The sequence below is a fragment of the Macaca mulatta genome, chromosome 3 (assembly GCF_049350105.2).
Source record: "Macaca mulatta isolate MMU2019108-1 chromosome 3, T2T-MMU8v2.0, whole genome shotgun sequence".
In the NCBI taxonomy this organism is placed as follows: domain Eukaryota; kingdom Metazoa; phylum Chordata; class Mammalia; order Primates; family Cercopithecidae; genus Macaca; species Macaca mulatta.
Genome location: NC_133408.1, coordinates 182,332,582 through 182,341,108, shown reverse-complemented (window position 1 = coordinate 182,341,108; position 8,527 = coordinate 182,332,582). Strand labels below are relative to the sequence as shown.

General features: G+C 47.2%; 1 pseudogene across 1 annotated transcript; it reads right to left on the bottom strand.

Moving 5' to 3' along the window:
• Positions 1 to 320: 320 nt before the first annotated feature.
• On the bottom strand, positions 321 to 5,575 carry LOC106997697 (T cell receptor beta variable 6-1 pseudogene; annotated as a pseudogene). The gene is made up of 3 exons (XR_013415955.1): positions 5,527 to 5,575; positions 5,150 to 5,437; positions 321 to 619 (listed from the first exon to the last, which is right to left on the bottom strand). The product of XR_013415955.1 is annotated as a T cell receptor beta variable 6-1 pseudogene (transcript).
• Between the last annotated feature and the right edge of the window lie 2,952 nt (positions 5,576 to 8,527).

The window sequence follows — 8,527 nt, the reverse complement described above, 5'->3', positions numbered from 1 at the left end:
GTAATTTTTTGTATTTTTTAATAGAGACGGAGTTTCACTGTGGTCTCGATCTCCTGACCTTGTGATCCGCCCGCCTCGGCCTCCCAAAGTGCTGAGATTACAGGCATGAGCCACCGCACCCGGCCTGTTTCCTGCTTTTGACAACCTCAAGTATGTGGGCAGCACCGCAACCTCCAAGACCTATAGAAGATGCATGTCTGCCCTGAAGGCCGAGGCTAAGACACCCACTCCTTGCTTGAAGAAGTGAGCTGGTTCCGAGGACTCCTAGAGTGCAGCGGGCCGTGATTGTTTTCACCACCTACATTTGCGGTCACTGTGTTTCAGAAATGAATCTGTGGTCTCTTTCTACCCAAAGGACAGCCGATGTCCAAATCCACTCCTTTCCCATGAAAAATGAGGATGAAAGAGAGGCCTCTGCTAAAGGTCTCTAGCGGCTGCAAAGAGAAAGAAGGACGAGGTTTGTGAACAGGAAGTAGGCGACCGTGCCACGCTGTGGCTAAGCTGCTGGCACAGAGATACACGGCCGAGTCCCCCTGCTCTGTGCGCTGGATCTTCAGAGTGGAGACGGATCCCTCGGGCCTCTCTGCCGAGAAGCGATCACTGGGCAGCCCTGATTTATCTTGTTGAGCTTCATAACTGAAGTAAGTCAGAAGCTCTGGGCCCTGTCCTAGGGCCTGTTGGTACCAATAAAGAGTTGCATGACCCGAAATTGGATCACACCTGAGAGCTACATCCTGTCCCCTCTTTGTGACTTTGTACCTTGGAGACTGGGAGACTCTAGCACCTGTGTGACCTGTGGAAATGGAATTCAGCAACAGAATAAGGGACACATTTGTAGGCATCACACAGACACACACACACACACACACACACACACACACACACACAGAGAGAGAGAGAGAAAATGAAACTACTTTGTGTTCTGAGGACTCACCTGTCCCTAGGAAACCCAGGACCACCCAGCAGAGGAGCCTGGTGCCCATGGCAGGTCACACCAGGACGGGGGCGTTATCAGATCAGTGTCACTGTGAGCAGGAGCAGAGGATGACGGACGTCCTTGTCCCCACAGGGCAGTTCCCACAGTGACATCACTTCCTCTCTCAATCCCCAGGACCTCAGGGTCACAGCATTTATATTAGAACACACTTGGGTGCTGCTTTTAAATATTTATAAGCTCCCTTTTAACAACATCAATGCATTTCTCATTGCTTTGGGCTCCCATGCTGTCTGGAGCCAGAGGCATCACGCTGCATCTCTGAGTTCATCTTCTCGTCCTACAGCCGCTCCTCTGTCTGCTGGGCATGTCCTGTAGGATGTGCCAACAGCATCCCCAATACAATGCACCAAGGCATGAGCTCATTGTCTTTCCTGCAAATCAGGGTCCCCTGTGCCATCCCGATTCACTTCCCAGCCTCCTCCATTCCCCCAGTCACACGTGCCCAATGGGACGTGCCATCACATGGGTTCCCTCATGAACTGCCCTCATACCTTTCTTCTGGGATCTTTTCCCACCTTTGTTAGCTGTAATTCAGAAACCTTGGTAGCACACTCACAGCAGTCATTTTTCATATTCCCCTTCTAAAAGTTTTTATTAATCAATCTCACCTTAAAAGAAGGAGAATGACAATTGAGCTAGTGATTATTTTTAACCGCTATCTTGACTTACTGTTGTTCTCCATATATTCCTATGGGAAGTATTTCTCTTTTTTTCTGACTGCTTTCAAAATCTTCTCTTTGTCCCTCGTGTTCTACAATTTCCCTATGACTTGACTGTCTTACTTGCGATTCATTTTGTTTCTGGAAACTCTGAATTTAGGTCCTTAAACACCTCTAAAAAATTCTCAGCTCACATCTCATAAATATCACCTCATAACATTCTAGCTATGTTATCTGTTTGAAACATCAATCATATGCAAGAAAAAATGGAAAATTATGAAAAAATATGAATATTCTAGTATATGGGAAAATCTATTTTTTTCTTCCTTGTTCTTTAATTTTTTCATATTTCACTTTTAATTTTCTGTGCTGCATTCTAGATCACTCCTGCAGATCCACCATTGATATCACTAAAAATCTCTTTAGGAGGAGCTGATCCACTGTTGGACTTTCCATTTTGTTTGCAGTGATTGTATGAGGCATTTCTAGATATATTATTTGACAACTTTATGAAAGTTGATGGTTTCAGGCATTCTTTTTCCTTGTTTCAGTTCCCCCTCATGTTCATTTAAATGTGGCTCTCCAAACTTTCATATCTCATAATGCCAAAATTTCCAGTCTTCAGGTTTGCACTTCAAACGTTTGTTGCTTGTGCTCATTGTGTTCCTCGTTGCTATCTCCTAATATTCTTCACACTGGGAATCTATTTGTTCGATGGGAGTCTGTGACATTCCAATGAGGCCCGGACTGAGTGTGAACGACACTAAGAATCTGTCATTTTTACAGGCATCTCCAGTCTAACTCACAAATGTATAGGGCCTAGAACTGTCTGCTGGACTCTAGGCTGCCAAATACACCCACGGCAAAGGTTGGTTGGGTCAAAAATGCTCTCAGGACACTTCCAAGGAAAGATTCAGAATAGAATTCAAATTTTCTAATTCTTTTTAATAAAACTCTTTTCATAAATAAATCCCATTAAGTCCTGTAGTTATCATGACATTTTCTTCCAAGAGGAAATTACATAGATAGATAGAAAGATAGATAGATAGATAGATAGATAGATAGATAGATAGATAGATAGATAGATAAATACATACATACATACATACATACATACATACATACATACATGCACCCTCTGGGTGGAGGGACACTTCAGACACAGGATTAAAACAAAAGTTAGTCACCAGTGTCTGGAACATCTACACACAAATTGTGTCCACATTCCCCTGGGCAACACAGGTGTCCCCCAGAGAGGAGTCCAGGGACTGTGGCAGGTTGAGGCAGTTGTGTGATCCAATGCCTTTATCTAGGAGAGTCCATCCTATACTGGATTGTTTTAAGGCAATTTTGCCAAGGTAAAAGCCTGCATTTCCCAGAATGCCATTTCTCTTACCATTCTAGGTTAGAGATGGTCAAGGATACATTTGGTAAAATTTGGAAGACAGATGTAAAACAGTCACTAGGACAATTGGTAGGTCAGACAGTGAGAGTCAGTGACCAGCAGATACAGAGGCATCCAACAGACCTAGGAAGTCCTGTTCCTTCTGCACCCTGTGTCCAGTTCATCTTCCCACATGCTGGCAAACAGCCGCCAGGCTGCCCCCAGTGTTTGGCAGTGCACCTGCAGGAGTGGCCCCCACATAGAGGGAACAGCTTCCCCAGAAGCAGGTCTCCTTGGCCTTTTCCCGTACTCCCAGCTCAAGGTTTCACTGCATGGCCTGGCATGCTCTGATCCTCTCATGTCCCTGCCACTCCAGCCTGTCCTGCCCAGACCTCCAGAAGCCCTGGCTATTGACTGGCTCCTTCACCTTCTGACTTCTCTCCTCAAGACCTTGTCTTCCTCAGCTCCTCCCACAGATGCATAGTCTAGTTCTGATAATAAATCTGTTACACTCTCAAACTTGTAGTGGCCCTGTTTTATTGATAATAACCTAATGGAGATTTTCTTACCAGAAGTGGTTTCAAGGAACGATGTATAAGAATGGAATTCTAGAAGTGGATCTCTGATCTGTCTAGATTTGTTGTGGGGAAAGACCCTTAAGGAGAGCACAGACACCTGGAGGAGGTCAGGTGCTGCAGAGACAAGAGGAAGCCTTGAGCCAGGTGTGGTCGCCGTGATAGTGATTCCCCATCAATTTCCAAGACTGACCTCAGCCCAGCATTCAAAGGGATGGGATTTGTTGTACTTAATGCTAGATCTCTGCCAGATTAAAGTAGATGTAGCATGTTCCTACTATTGGGTCATCCACTCACTCATCATTCACTCAACCTCTCGTTCACTCATCCATCCTCTGTGAAATTGGTCTCCCCACATGCCAGGCACCAATGTTGGTAAATGCAGCAGGCACAGCCTTAGCTCTCATGGGCTTAAAAATTGAGTGGAGAGGTTGGGTGTGGTGGCTCAGGCCTGTAATCCCAGCGCTTTGGGAGACCAAGGCAGGTGGATCATGAGGCCAGGAGATTGAGACAATCCTGGCCAACATGGTGAAACATCACCTCTACTAAAAGTACAAAAAAGAATTAGCTGGGCGTGGTGGCGCATACCTGTAATCCCAGCTACTCGGGAGGCTGAGGCAGGAGAATCACTTGAATTAGAGAGTAAGAGGTTGCAACGAGCAGAGATCACGCCACTGCACTCCAGCCTGGCCACAGAGTGAGACTCTGTCTCAAAAAAAAAAAAAAAATTGGGGGAACCACAAAAATAATCAGAACAAGTATCTGAGAAAGCCCAAGTGTGCTAAACGTTACTAACAGACACATGATTCTACGGGAGCTTATGAGACGACAGTTGATTTCAGCTGGAAGTGAAGGGAGTGCTTCCCACAGGAGGGCTGATGATGCTGAGATCTGAAGCACAGGCAGGAGGTGGCCACTAGACAAAGGAAGGCTCCAGCCCAGGGGAAAGGAAGTGGCCTTTTAAGTCTTTGTGATGGGAAGGAAGGAGTCACAGAAGAGGGGTTCCCCCCATGGCTGCAGTAGAGGGGGCGGGGAGGTGGGGGATGGAGGGTGACTGCCCAGATGGGAAAGGTGGGCCACAGGAGAGACCACGTGAGGGTGGGGGCTGGGGTAAAACCTAGAGAGAGGAAGCAACACATTCACCAGGGAGAGACTGGAGTCTAGATGGATGTGAAATACAAATCCTGTTTCATCCTGGGGGCCCCAGACTCAGGATGGTGAGTAGAAAAGTAGGAGCTGGGGAAGTCCTGGCCCTACCCACAAGGGAGAGCTCAGAGGATAGACCAGAGAGAGCAACAAAGGAGACATCCGAGGACCTGGAGCAGCCCAGGCCTGGCTGAGACTGCCTGCAGAGGCGCCTGGCACAGAGCGAGGCTCATACTGTCTGGGCCAGTTGGGGCCACTTGGGGTTCCAAGGTTCCTGTTCCAGAAAACTCTGCCCAGGGCATCCCTGAGTCTTGGGTGGGGGAGGAGGGCAGAGCCTCCCTGCTTTCATGTGCGGAGAGGAGACGGCCTTGTAGTGCTGTGGAGTAACTGCTGGCACAAATGTACACAGATGTCTGGGAAGGAGCAGCCGACTCCAGTCTGAGTGGGAAATCCTCTGTGTTTAATCTGGAGACATTGTAGCCACTGGGGACTTCTCCTTTATCAGTAGTACCAGCAGCACCAGAGTAATGAATCAACCTCAGCCCCATGCCTGGGTCTTGTCGATACCAGTACATGAAGTTATGGTTCATATCCTGGGCACACTGCACTGTCATGTTCTGTCCTGTCTTCAGGACTTGGAATTTTGGGGTCTGAGTGACACCAACATTCACTAGACCTGCAGAGAAGAACAAAGCTGATGCTACAGCCCCAATGGAAAGGGGCTGGGCCTTGAAATCCACGCAAGGGGCCCTGCCCAGGACCCACCTGCCCACAGGAGAGAAAAGGCCACACAGCACAGGAGCTCAATGCTCATGGCAGGTGCTACAGGACGGAGGGGTCTTCTGGGCCTGTGCGTTGATAAAAGGGGAACAGGACTCTCAAGGGAGTCATTCTGAGACCTCATTCTCCCTGCCTGGGCCCCAGAGCCTTCCTGTCAGGAGAGGCCACGCCCATTCCCCAGATGGTCAAATTCAAGATAAATGCACCAGTGAACAGCTGAGAATGAGAAGAACACATTCGTCTGAATTGAAACAAGTCTATAAGATTTCATGATCTTTTGCGTCCAGACTTCTGAAACAGTCTAAGTAGGAACCCAGAGGGCCTTTCACTATCTATTCTTTATTCTTTCAAGATTGGCCACTGGCACCTCGAACTGCTGTTGGTATTGACAATAAAATAGGGAACAAAACATCCACAATTTCTGAAATGATGAGTTTTACAGTCTAGAGTGCAAGAGAAGTATCCATTAGTCACACAAAGTCGTGGAAAATGACAATGATGTTAAATCTGTGAATACTAATGCATATTATAAGCTGTGAGTATTTATAATAAGGAGGTGCAGCCTAGAAAAACTGTTGAAGGAATGTCTCCCTAGAGATGGTCATAGTTAAACTGAGATTTGGAGAAAGAACACAAAATAAGAGACTTGTGTTGACCCAGAGGATACAGCGTGGAGTGGAATGGCCTTTGTTGGGAGGAGCATGATGCATGAGGAATGGCCTGAACTGACACTTCTGTGGTTGACGTGGAGATGAGGATGCAGAGGAAGGGAGAGAACAGCTGGGAGCAGACATCACATGGAGAAGGCTGAATACTGACATGAGCGTGGTATAGGGAAGAAGGAGTTGTGAAGGCCATCAGGGAAAAGAACATAGACCTGTGTTGTCAATGCTGTCTGCAAATACACAATTTCAAATGAATCTTCCTTTCTGAGAGCAACTGAGGAACAGGACTTCTGAGGCCAGAGCTGCAGGAGGGGCCTGGAAGAGGGGCTGCATCTACTCACATCACGGTGATGGTCGTTCCCTCGTCCAGCTGAGACTGGCCTGGGGGAAAAGCTCAGCACACAGCAGGGTTTCACACACACAGGGCTGCTCAGAGCTCTGAGGGCCCCAACCTGGGCAGTGTTGGGGAGAGGCCTATGGGACAACATTATCCACTGCCTGAATCACGGTCTTGGGAAGACAAGGCCACCTATATCTTCCACTGAGCTTTGTGTGCAGAGGAAGGTGGCTGTGGGGTGACTGCTGGTGCAAGAGGGCACAGAGGTCTGGGAGAGGCTTCTGACACCAAGGCCACGTATTTGGCTTTGAGAGAAAGTTACAGACCCTCAGAGATTTCTCTGTAGTGCGGGCTGGGATGGATCAGCTGTGCACCAGCTTCGGCTCTTGTTAACTCTCACACATGTAGTCATGGATGACAGTCTCAGGCATCTCTGTGCCACTTCATGTCCTGCATTTGTTCTTTAGTATCTTGGAATCTGGTTGTCCCAGCTTCTGTGAAGTCTATGATAGTAGGAAGTTGAGTGCCCAGTGAGGGACCCAATAATGTAGACCTGAGGTGAAGGCTTAGGCTAGGATGTGGTGAGCCAAGGAAAAGGCTTTACGGGACTCACCTGCCCCTGGGGAGCAAAAGGCCACACCACTCAGGAGCCTGGTGGTCATAGCTGGGTCAGGGAAAAACGGGGAAATTGCGGGGAGGTTTTTCAGCTTGTGTGTTGGGGACATAAATCCTGGATGTTAGTAGAGTCAACTGGTGATGCCACTGTCCCTGCCAGCCAGTGACTCTGCCCTCTGCCTGCTATTCCTCCCTCTACCTGCTGCAACCTTCAACCTACAGTCCAGTCATAAACTTTCACCCATGTGGTCTCTGCTTTTGGCTGTCTTTCTTCTAACAGACAACAGCCTGACAAGGTTCGTGATCATTTCTCCTCTACCTACCTCTCCACCGTCAGCTCCGGGTGTCCACTTTAGGGCTCTTTTTAACAGGCTTCTTCACTGAACATATGTGCTTCCCTCCCATTCCTAGGTCTCTATGTTGTTTTTCACAGGAGATATATTTCAGGTACATTTATTCTTAGTGGTGAAAATCCAAACTTAAATTTTACTAGAATAAATTAAGAAAAACATGTGTAGACATTTATATGAGAAAGCAGTTTTTGTCTACACACAAACAGAATTGTTTTTAGTTTTTGTTGCATTAAAGTAAACTCTTTTGCATCAAAAAACACCATAAAAATGAAAATATAAGCTGCAGACTGGGGAAAGACACAGGGAATGCATGTAAATGATTTTTTTTTAATGTGAAATTTAACATTCCTCAAAGTTGCTAATGAAGAAGCCATAGTAATGACTCCTTAAGACAGCTGAGCCTCTACTGCAGCCCTGCAGGTCACTAGAGGACAGTGTGAGGGTTCTGGTTTACTGACCAGGATGCAGAAGGTGATGATGGAGCAGGGGGAATAGGTGGAAAATGTATGGACTAGTTTGTTTCCTACTTCTGATTCTTGCAAGCCAGGAGACACTGGGGAAAATGACTCAATGTCCCTGATCCTTCCATCTGTAAAGGAAGAATAAGAATGTTTGATGTGCAAGATTGTTGAAAACTTTTAAGCTATATAACAAATACAAACAATCAAGCACACGTCTGGGGCTCAGCAGTCACTCTTGTTCTGAAATTACCCAGGAAGTGACAAGCTGCAAGAAGATGCAGCAGAGAAGCAGACACTCTCAGGGCACATGAAATTTGGGCTCTGTTGGTTGGGAGAGCTCTGCGCTCAGTAGGACAGTAGACATGCCTTCCAAACAACTAAAAGCTTCCCTTGAAGGAGTGAAAACTGGGTGGGGCCTGCAGCTCTCAAGTGAAAGCTAAGGCAGGAAGTTTATATACAGAATGTCAGTGACTCTGCCGGGCTGTGCCAAGCTGCTGGCACAGAGATACAGGGCCGAGTCCCCCGCCTCCAAGGCATTCACATTCAGCTCAGAGC